Source organism: Sinocyclocheilus anshuiensis, unplaced genomic scaffold (assembly GCF_001515605.1).
Source record: "Sinocyclocheilus anshuiensis isolate Anshui unplaced genomic scaffold, SAMN03320099.WGS_v1.1 scaffold63, whole genome shotgun sequence".
Taxonomy (NCBI): Eukaryota; Metazoa; Chordata; class Actinopteri; order Cypriniformes; family Cyprinidae; genus Sinocyclocheilus; species Sinocyclocheilus anshuiensis.
Genome location: NW_015552625.1, coordinates 2,769,301 through 2,779,128, shown reverse-complemented (window position 1 = coordinate 2,779,128; position 9,828 = coordinate 2,769,301). Strand labels below are relative to the sequence as shown.

Below are 9,828 nucleotides of genomic sequence, written 5' to 3'. Positions count from 1 at the left end.
CAGTCATACATCGCTATTAGGACCGCAAGTCCTGTGACAAGTTTGCCGCATCAGAGCATGGACGTTATCAGTCTAAAAGGTCTGCAGTCAATGGTGAAAATCAAAAGTAGATTTATTTTAAAGACCAACAGTTTAACACTAAATATTGGACATAAACGAACATGTTAAATATAAAAGTATTTAAAACAGGTAAGTTCATATATTTGGAGTAAAGTTAAATTGAACGGATACATCAGTCATACAGCGCTCAGGACCATGCGCCCCATGATGAGCCCGACGCACCACCACAGAAACAAGAATGAAATGCATTCTAACATAACTGTGGCATTAAACTCAGTTAGTGAGGGCTCGGTTAAAATATTGCACTTATATAGGCCGTTCAGATTACTTGTAAAAATGCAATGAAATGCCTTATATCAGCAGACGATGTACGTCTGTGTTTGTGGTTGGAGACTCCTTCACCGGCTACAGGCTCTAATCCTCATTTGCGCGAGTGTGAAATGCGGTGCTGAATTGAAATAGCGGGGCAATTTGATAATAATAGCCGAATTATAATAGGCCGCCTAATAATAATAATAATAATAATAGAATACATTTATAGTAGAACAGGGCTTGAAAACGAAAAAAAAAAAATCAATCGGTTCACTCCGAGCAGACATTAAAGTATTTTTGAGATATTTAAAAATGTTTGCTGCATTGTTAAAAAAAAACGCCACTTGTATAAGATTGCATTTTGAGAGTGAAAAAAAAGCATAAGTAGCGTATAGGCTCACTTCGCATTTTATTAGCCCTATTACATTCAGAAATAATGTAGACTAAAATGCCGGTAGGCTAAAGCAAAATGTTTACAAACATTATAAGCACAGTTATTAGTTTCTCTCCAAAACAAATCCTCTAAAGTTATGGCTATAAAAACATCAATCCAAAAACAAGGACTTTACATCATGTTGACAACTTCATGTGTGCTGCACTTGGAATAGAATTTTCTTTAACTAGAGGGTTAATAAAGAAAAAGTTACTTGAATCATGTTGTAGTTACATTTTCAAGTTGACTAGTTAAAAATCGTAAAAAAAAAATCGAGAATCGGTCAAACATTCTAGAAAAATCTAGATTTTAATTTTTTGCCAAATCGCCCAGCCCTAGATACAATCATATATGATCTGAAAGCATAACTGCATTTATAATAAATATGTGTGGTATGAAGACTCTCTTGCTCTTTCTCTTTTCGTGTGTAAGGAAGAAAGAGTTCTCTCAGCCTAAGGACGGTGAGTCAGGTGCTGCACACTACAGTTTACGGTGTGTCAAATACACGGTGCATCCATTGATACAAATAGGAATAATACGCTTTAAATACAGAGAATGAAACTATCGAGGGCTCAGTCCGAGTGTGCAATAGGTGAGCAAAAGTATATCAGTGCTAACCTTATTCTTAGCCTCCAACTCAAACACTGGCAAATGAAATCTAACAATTTAGCAGCGAATGGCCAACGATAGAGAAAATATAGTTGCCTAGCATGAAAATTTTGTCGCATATACAAGTAATTTGCTTGCATTGAGGGTTGCGAATCCACAGCCACATGGCAACAGTGCTGTTCATTTTTTGCTTTTGCTTCACATAACATGGCGCACTTACTGGCAATAAACCTCTTTGTTGTGTGTTGCTTTTTGCTACTTACATTGAAGTATTCTCCTTCAGAGGTGTCCTTCAGAGATGCTGTCTATTCTGTTCAAAGTACTGCACTGTTTATTTGAATTGAAACGATGTAGTTATGTTTAACATATATTTAATTCTTCATTCTGACAATGGATCCACTTGGGCTTTTGTGGATCACTTCTTGCAGCCCTAGTTGGGCCAATAGTTTGGATTTTTTTATGTGACCTGCCAACATTTTTACTAGCTCCACCACAAAAGAATATATTTTTTTTAAATCTATGAATATTCATGTGTTCCATTTAAAAATACTTTTAATATTGTAAAGCTAAAAAAGTTGGAAATTATAGAACTGTAATGTAACTACATGATTAAAAACATGTTTATGAACTCAGTAATGGTTTGTAATTTTCAACACATGCTTTCAAGTCTTTTTTGTCATTTCAATAAATCCGTCTATGTAAGCCTGCTGGGTAAAATTGCTGCAAATTCTGCTGATGTGCCAAAAAGGCGAGAGACGTATTTATATTAATAAATAGACTTATTGTAACTAGAGCCCGACCGATATATCGTTTTGCCGATATTATCGGCCGATATGAGCCTGTCGCCGATATATCGGTATCGGCGGATATGCCGCCGATATGAACATTTTTTTTTACAGAACATATAATGCAGATAAAATGCTTGAAATGGTGTAATTACTTAGTTTGTCCAGCAGAGCGCGCTCCATTGTTTGCTACTGGCCACCTGGATGAAACGCTTTAAAGCTTAAGTCTATGGAAAACCACTGAAACTTTGAACGGCCATATCTCCGTAACGGCGTGGCGAATCCGCACCAAATTCGGGGGATCACTTCAGCTCGAAGAACCCTCTCGAACGCGAATCGAGTGTACGTCTCGAGGCCCTCTTTCGAATGAGACCACCCCCGCGTGGATAGCCCCCGGGGTTCGGGAGTTACGGGTGGTTAAATCCGCGGTCCGGCGCCGACCGATCTAGCGATCCCGGGGGCCTAGCGACACGCGGAGGGTGGCGTTCGAGAGGGCTCCTCGAGCTGTTACTCCCTAATATCGGTATCGGCCCCAAAAAACCCATATCGGTCGGGCTCTAATTGTAACTGGCCTGAAAGTCTTTGTGGAGCCCTGTCTTCCACTGGCTGAAAAAAATTGGGCTTTTTTTTTTTTTTTACTCGGGCCACATATTTCCCAGGAATAACTGTGGTATTGTGTTAATCTGCTAGTGTCCCATGTTGTTGTCAAGCAATTTCATAATGCTTTTACTCCTGTTTTGTCAGTGCACAGCTTCCCTGTTGGATCGACGCTGAGTTTGGTGGTCATTCCATAGCCGATGACAGAACACGTCCTCTGAGACTTCCAACCTCATTACCTGAAGTGTCTGGGCCAAGCAAACACACTCGCTTTAGCCAGAATGACTCAGTGTGACTGAGTAACTCGGTGTACTTGCTTTTGAAACATTTGAGAATGTTGCATGTTGTTTCTCTTTTCTTTTTCGCTGCTGGTTTCCTTTAGAGCTGCGTTTGCTTCTGTTTAGGTACAGTGTCTCTGTCTTTTAGCCCTCTCTGTCCGTTTCTCTCTTTGTCCATTTCTGTTCTTCTCTCTGGTGTTCCTGTTTTGTAGTGCGTGTCCTAGCAGAGCCTCTCGGCTGATCGGGCTTTGTTTCAGACTGAATGAGCGCAGTGTGTAGGCAGGCTGGTGGATAAACAGCAGGATCTGCAACAAGCAGTCACAGCTCGCTCTCCCACTTATGCTCTCTCTCCGTCTCGCTCTCTTTCTCCCTCGCAGCACTCCACAGGAGGGAGAAAAGTGTGATGAGCTTCTCTGTTCACTGGCCTCTTCCTCTCTGTTGAGTAGCATGCATGCTTTATTACACTGCCATCAGAAGCACAAAACAAGCATTTGTGTGCAAGAATTAGCCACTCCTCTGAGAAAATTCACCACCGTTTTTGCGTCTCTCCGCTCTGCATGCGTAATTTAGACACCGCAGGTTTTTTTATTTCCCTTTTCGTCTGTTTTAGTATTTAAGCCAGTGCAGACTCATGCACAGCTCATAGTCTTTTGGTAATACGATTGTATTCTATGCCCCACATAGATATCGTTTTGGAACGAGCTCTGCTTCTTGGTCTGGACTATCACCAAACACAAGCAGAAATTCCAGTTGGCAGACGGATGAGATGAGAGATGCTATTAGCCAATGACAAGATACTGTCTCAATGCCTCTTGGCGGAATAAACTGCTCAACTTCTGTTGCTTTGCAAATGAAGAGAAGCACTCGTAACATGCTCGACTGTTTAAGATCCTTATCGCTCAAAGATGAAACCTTTGCTCTGTCAACTATAAACAGTCTTGACATGATTAAAGTTCTTGTGTTATAAAAAGATAACAAGGGCAGATGTATTGTCTTTGTCTGCTCAGCTTGTTAGTCAACCAGAAATGGCACTCGTAGTGCATTTTACTTGCGTAATGTGACTTATTTTATCCACTGTGATATGATTGGATGATAAAAGAGGCCTGTGTATGACAGGTGTTTTTGCTGTTAGAGGTTAAAAAAATGAAAGCTTGTTGACATCATGCTAATAGAAAAGTCATAAAGTATAAAGATTTTTTTTGTCTTTGGAATAACATTCAGGGCAAAATGCCCCCACCTTATATCTTCTCTCATTTATTGAATGGTTATGCTCACTAATCTTGACTTTCAGCTAAATATCTGTGGGATTTATTTCCATCTGTGTAGTTTTGAGTGTAAATGGTACATTTTTTGGATAATTGTGTTAATGTTGGATAATGTTTTTATGTTTATTTTTTCAATTTTTGAACTTAGTCTTTCATTAAGATTTGGTAGCAAGTATTGTTTGTATTTAAAAAAAAAAAACATTTATTATTTAATTATAACCATTAATAATATAAGATTTTTTTAACATTCTGCAAAAATCAAATGACAGCTGGGTAAACCCACAGTTGAGTTGACTCCCTTTCATAATTTTTAATTTTGTGATGTAGGCCTATCCAAATTAGAGCCCGACCGATATGGGTTTTTTGGGACCGATACGATATTAGGGAATAAAAAAAGGCCGATACCATGAAGGGATCCCCCGAATTTGGTGCGGATTCGCTGCGCCGTTATGTAGATATGGCCGTTCAAAGTTTCAATGGTTTTCCATAGACTTAAGCTTTAAAGCATTTCATCCAGGTGGCCAGTAGCAAACAATGGAGTGCGCTCTGCTGGACAAACTAAGTAATTACACCATTTCAAGCATTTTATCTGCATTATATGTTCTGTAAAAAAAAAAATCATATCGGCGGCATATCGGTAGCATATCGGCAGCATATTCGATATATCGGCGACAGGCTCATATCGGCCGATAATATCGGCTAAACGATATATCGGTCGGGCTCTAATCCAAATGTACAAATGTTTCCATGTCATTTCTTGATTAATAATTTAGAAGATACATCATCATTCTGTTGTTACTTAAGGAGAGCATCTTTTCTAATCTAACCCTACCAATGAATTGTTCGCAGTGGTCGTTTTTGCTTTAATGTTGACCGTTTATGTTTTTGTAATGGCTGTGATGTGTAATGCAGGACTGACGAACAGAACCTGAGACTTTCCCTCATTCCCAACACAGGGGCTCATTGTTGGCACTTTTGCTCCTCCATTAAAGCACACTTAATTAGTCCCATGTAAACAAATGGGACTTGCTGGGCTCTTATAGAAATGCAGAGTGCTCATTGAACAAAGTCTAATTGTGTGAATGTGTGCACATAGTGAGGTGAGCAAGGGACCACGATTCAGGCTCTGGGCTTTTTTGGCATGATTTACATTTACAGATTGTGTACCTGTAGAGACTGCTGTTCTCTGATGTTGAGAGTTAAAGCATACATTTCCAAGTTTAATGAGCTCTTGTATTAATGAGCACTGTATTTATTGCAGATTCAAGGTTGTGGAGAGCGACAACAGGAAATGTCGTATTTTCTATGTCTTCATGAAACTTAATTTCTTAATTTTCCAGGGATTTTAAGGATTTGCATCACACGTGATGAATATTTGATTGATGGTGTATTTGTGCTGTTTGGTCATCAGGTGTCACCTGCTTTATTTAGATTGATTAAGATCATAATCATTAATCCCTTAATCCCAGATGTTTTAATTGGATGTGATGAGTGAGTAATTGATGGGCATAATCTGGCATGCATTTGGTTGTTTACACTCTACCAAACTGGGTTATTCCATGTGCTTTGAAAATGTTCCAAGAACCGATTATGGGGGAGAATAATTCAATGTGCTAATCGTTCGAGAAATGTATTAAAACAACAACAACACACAAAGCGTGGGATTTGATTGAGCATTGAGAATTTTTGCATTGCTAACAGAGGCAGGCCTTGTTACTGTGGTTAGCTTGGGCTGTTTCCTTTCTACTATCCCTTGCCAAACCTGAGAAGATTTACTTCTGTGAAATGAAACTGATTGCTACATGCCAATCCGAGTTTTTCAAAAACAACATGAGTGCTGAGTGCTGAATGCCACAAAACCATAAACACAAACTCAGGAAGCACGTAGAGTAATTATATTAAACATTGTTTTTTAATGAGACTGCAAGTTCACACACTCACTTTTTTTACTTATTTATTTATTTTTTTTTATTTTCATTTTATTTTATTTATTCTTTTTTTTTTTCGTTTGAGTGTAACAAACAGTACTTACCCAGACAACTTGTGACAATTATTCAAGTCTTCAATGCCAAAAGTTCTTAGCTTGTGCTCTTATCACATAAGTGGCAATATACAGGCCAGGCATCTAGAACAAACATTGCATGCTAAGTACAACACTGTCTGGGAAAAACAATACATGAAAACCGCAAAAGATTTTCATTAATGTTTTTGATAAGGTCACTGAAGGGCTATAAAGATCAAGCCAGTAAACCCTGTTGAGTGTAGTGAATGTGATTGTTACAGTGCTGTTCTGAGCACTATAATCTTATAAAGCGTTTCTTGTTTTAATAGGTTGCTGCTCCGGACCATTTGACAATGGAAACTCATGTTCTTCCAGAGCCTCTTCATTTCACAGGCCACACTATACCTCTGTCATTGTGAGAAATTCAGTCTCAGGTGGGTTTTGTACATGTATATAGAATTGTATATGTATGTAGGATTTGTCAATTAATGTTTAGCTGTTTCACATGACTCTGAACTCAATGTACTTGCTTTACCTGTCTAGCAGAATTAATAGCTTTTATAAAGAGCTGAGCATTAATCATGCTTGCGTTTAGGATTTTATTTGGATTGTGAAGCATATTGTTTTGTGAAAATGTTGTGCATATAGACTAGGGGTGAGAATCACAGGGTACCTCACAATACGATACTAATCACGATACATGGCTCACGATGCGATATCACGATACAGCAATTATTGTAATAATCGATATATTGCTAGACAATCCTATAACGATACATCACGATGTCTGTCTAACTATGAAAACAAAATGCCTGTGAAAAGGTTAAGTGCAAGTTTTCTCTCTTTATTCAAGTCCAAACTGTTAGAAAACAGCACAAAATGTTCTGTAAATCAAATTTAACGTTAAGTAAGTTAATCATTTTTTCTTGGACTTATTAAAAGCTTACACTTTGTGTATTAATCAACACATTTAACTGCTTATCGACTTGCCCACTGCATAACACGCACTTGTAATATCGGAGAGAGAGGTCCATGCTGATAGCTGCTCCGTGGCAGTTTTTTAGTTCTTATCCCCTTAAACGTACATAGCAGTAGAGCTAATACAGTGGCTGGAAATCTGTTTATCCTTCGGTTCCTCATGCTTCCCCATCTTCATAGAGAATGTGGTTTATGGTGGCTCAGAGCGCTTTGGAAAGAAATTGAAAATAGCGCAACTGTGATTTCCATGCATTTTTAGATGCTGGGTGCAGGGAAATCTATTTAGAGCGCCTTGTTGTATTAATAAAAATATCTATATTTGGTTCCAGATATTTCTCATATCGCATGGAGAAGGACAAAGATATATAGCCATATCGATATTTTGTCCCACCCCTAATATAGACCCATTGAACTATCATGTCTTTTTGAGAACATACTAGGACAAACTCGCTTTTTCCTCTCTCCTTCTCGAAATACCAGCAGGCTGCATTGTTCGGAATGAAGGAAGGCTTTGCATGCATGGACCATCAAAACATTAATCCTCCATATTGGAGTGTCATGTAGTGTCAGTAGTACCAAATGGTTCTTTTGTCGCTTCTGATTATCGTGGGATCAGTCAGTCGCTGGCCGTCCTTTTACCCAGCAGGGTGCCGTCCTGGCTGGCACTCTTCTCTCTTGAATCCAAACCCTTATTGCTTGCTGTTTTGAGGCGCCATTGTTTAGAGATTTTGGCCAGAATCTCCAATTAGAGGACTGTTCCCTCTACCTCTTCAGGGCCTGAATTTCATTTTGGAAAATGGGGTGGAATTCCCCCTTTAGGTGACTCTTATTGGGGGGGATTTTTTAATTTGAGGGGGAGTTAGGGACATATTTGGAAAGAGTCATGGCCTGAAGACATCTAAAGGCCAATATTCAGTTATAATCATAGCGCCACCTGTTGGCAATAGGACACATCATGCTTTATACTAACTCAAACATACCATGTTCAATCTGCACCAAATTTCATATGTTTGATAAAAGTGCTGGACTGAAGAAATCTACATGCCAAAATCCAGTTATAGTTATAGCGCCACCAGCTGGCAGCAGGAAGATTGGCACATATAAATGACTTTGACGTATTCCTCCTATATTTACCACTTTAAATGCATAATGCTTGCCGTTCGCTGTTTTACTAAAGCCACCCCATGGCGGTGAGCCCGGGTGCGAGGGCCCGTTCATCGCTGCTTGCAGCTTTAATTTAGGTTGCTTTTCTCTTTAAGACCTCATGCACGGATCAAACTGTTACACATAAGTTTTGTTTCTCAACTGTTTACATTAACTTAATAGCCTGTATACAGACAATGTTTAGTGGAAATCGACTGTTTACATGAATACTCATCAAGACGGGCACTTTAACATATTTTTTGTATGTATTTGGCCATTTATGCGCAATAAGGCGCGCGCTCTCAGATGCGTCTCTATGTGCGCGCGCTTTGGGTGTGAGGCGGCTCACAGAAAGTGTCTCACAGTCACAGAGCGCGCAAGTACTGAATTGAGCACTTGAATGTTTAAAATTGTAAGACTCAAAAGCACGTGCAAATAATACATTCCGTCATCTGTCGCGAGCGTCTTTCACATTGAAATATTTGCGGGAATTTCCCGCGTTACATGCGCGGAAACTGTGGGAATCAGTAGAATTATGCGCAATCCCACGCCGAAATTCAAGCCCTGCTCTTCTATTAGAAATGACCCTTCCCTATCCTGTAGTCCCTTGCTCTTTCTTTCAGCTGAGTTCATCTGTGTTTGGAGGCAGCTCAGAATGAGGTTATTCAGTCAATCAACTGGTGGACGTTTGCAGCTGTCACAGACATGACAGGGAGGTAGCGTTGTGACTCTGCTGTCCCGCCGTTTGTGTAGCCAACCATTTATACATCAACCTGGGTGACTTACAGGTGAAGTCTTGTTTCCTTTGCTTGAAGGCCTGGCTGTCTTTGCAGCAATTTTATGCATTTATTAGAGCATTGATAGATTTAGAGTATTTCAAAAGTTGTTGGATAACTAGTAGGGATACACTGAAAAAATGTATCACGATTTCCACAAAAATATTAAGCAGAACTACCGCTTAATATTTTCAATATTGATAATAATGTGCTAAATAAGCACCAAATTGTGCACCAAATCAGCATATTAGAATGATTTCTGAAGGATCATGTTACACTGAAGACTGCAGTAATGGCTGCTAAAAATGAGAAAGACAGAAATTAAATTTTAAATATTCTGAAATAGAAAACTGGTATTTTAAATGTTACAGTATTACTGGTCAAATAAATATAGCCTGAATATAAGAGACTTCTTTAAAAAAAATCTTACCTATGCCAAACATGCCTTGATCATTTTAAACTAGAATTTTACTGCGTTTTACTTGATTTGTACATTTTGAATATGCTTTGTAGGGATGGGTTCCTCCAATTGAAGGGAAATCCTATATCAATATATTGGAAATGAAATATAATTATATTACGTATGTATT

The 9,828-nt window shown here is 38.8% G+C and overlaps 1 protein-coding gene across 4 annotated transcripts in view; it reads left to right on the top strand.

The window, feature by feature from the left end:
- ndst2a (N-deacetylase/N-sulfotransferase (heparan glucosaminyl) 2a) overlaps positions 1-9,828 on the top strand; it is a 145,080-nt gene that overhangs the window by 28,830 nt on the left and 106,422 nt on the right. For 3 of the 4 annotated variants that reach the window (XM_016457706.1, XM_016457704.1, XM_016457705.1), the window contains exon 2: positions 6,671-6,775. The exons of the other annotated variant lie outside the window; for it this stretch is intronic. The gene's annotated coding sequence lies outside the window, so the exon portion shown is untranslated. The remainder of the gene's footprint in view (positions 1-6,670; positions 6,776-9,828) is intronic. 4 annotated transcript variants of the gene reach the window in all.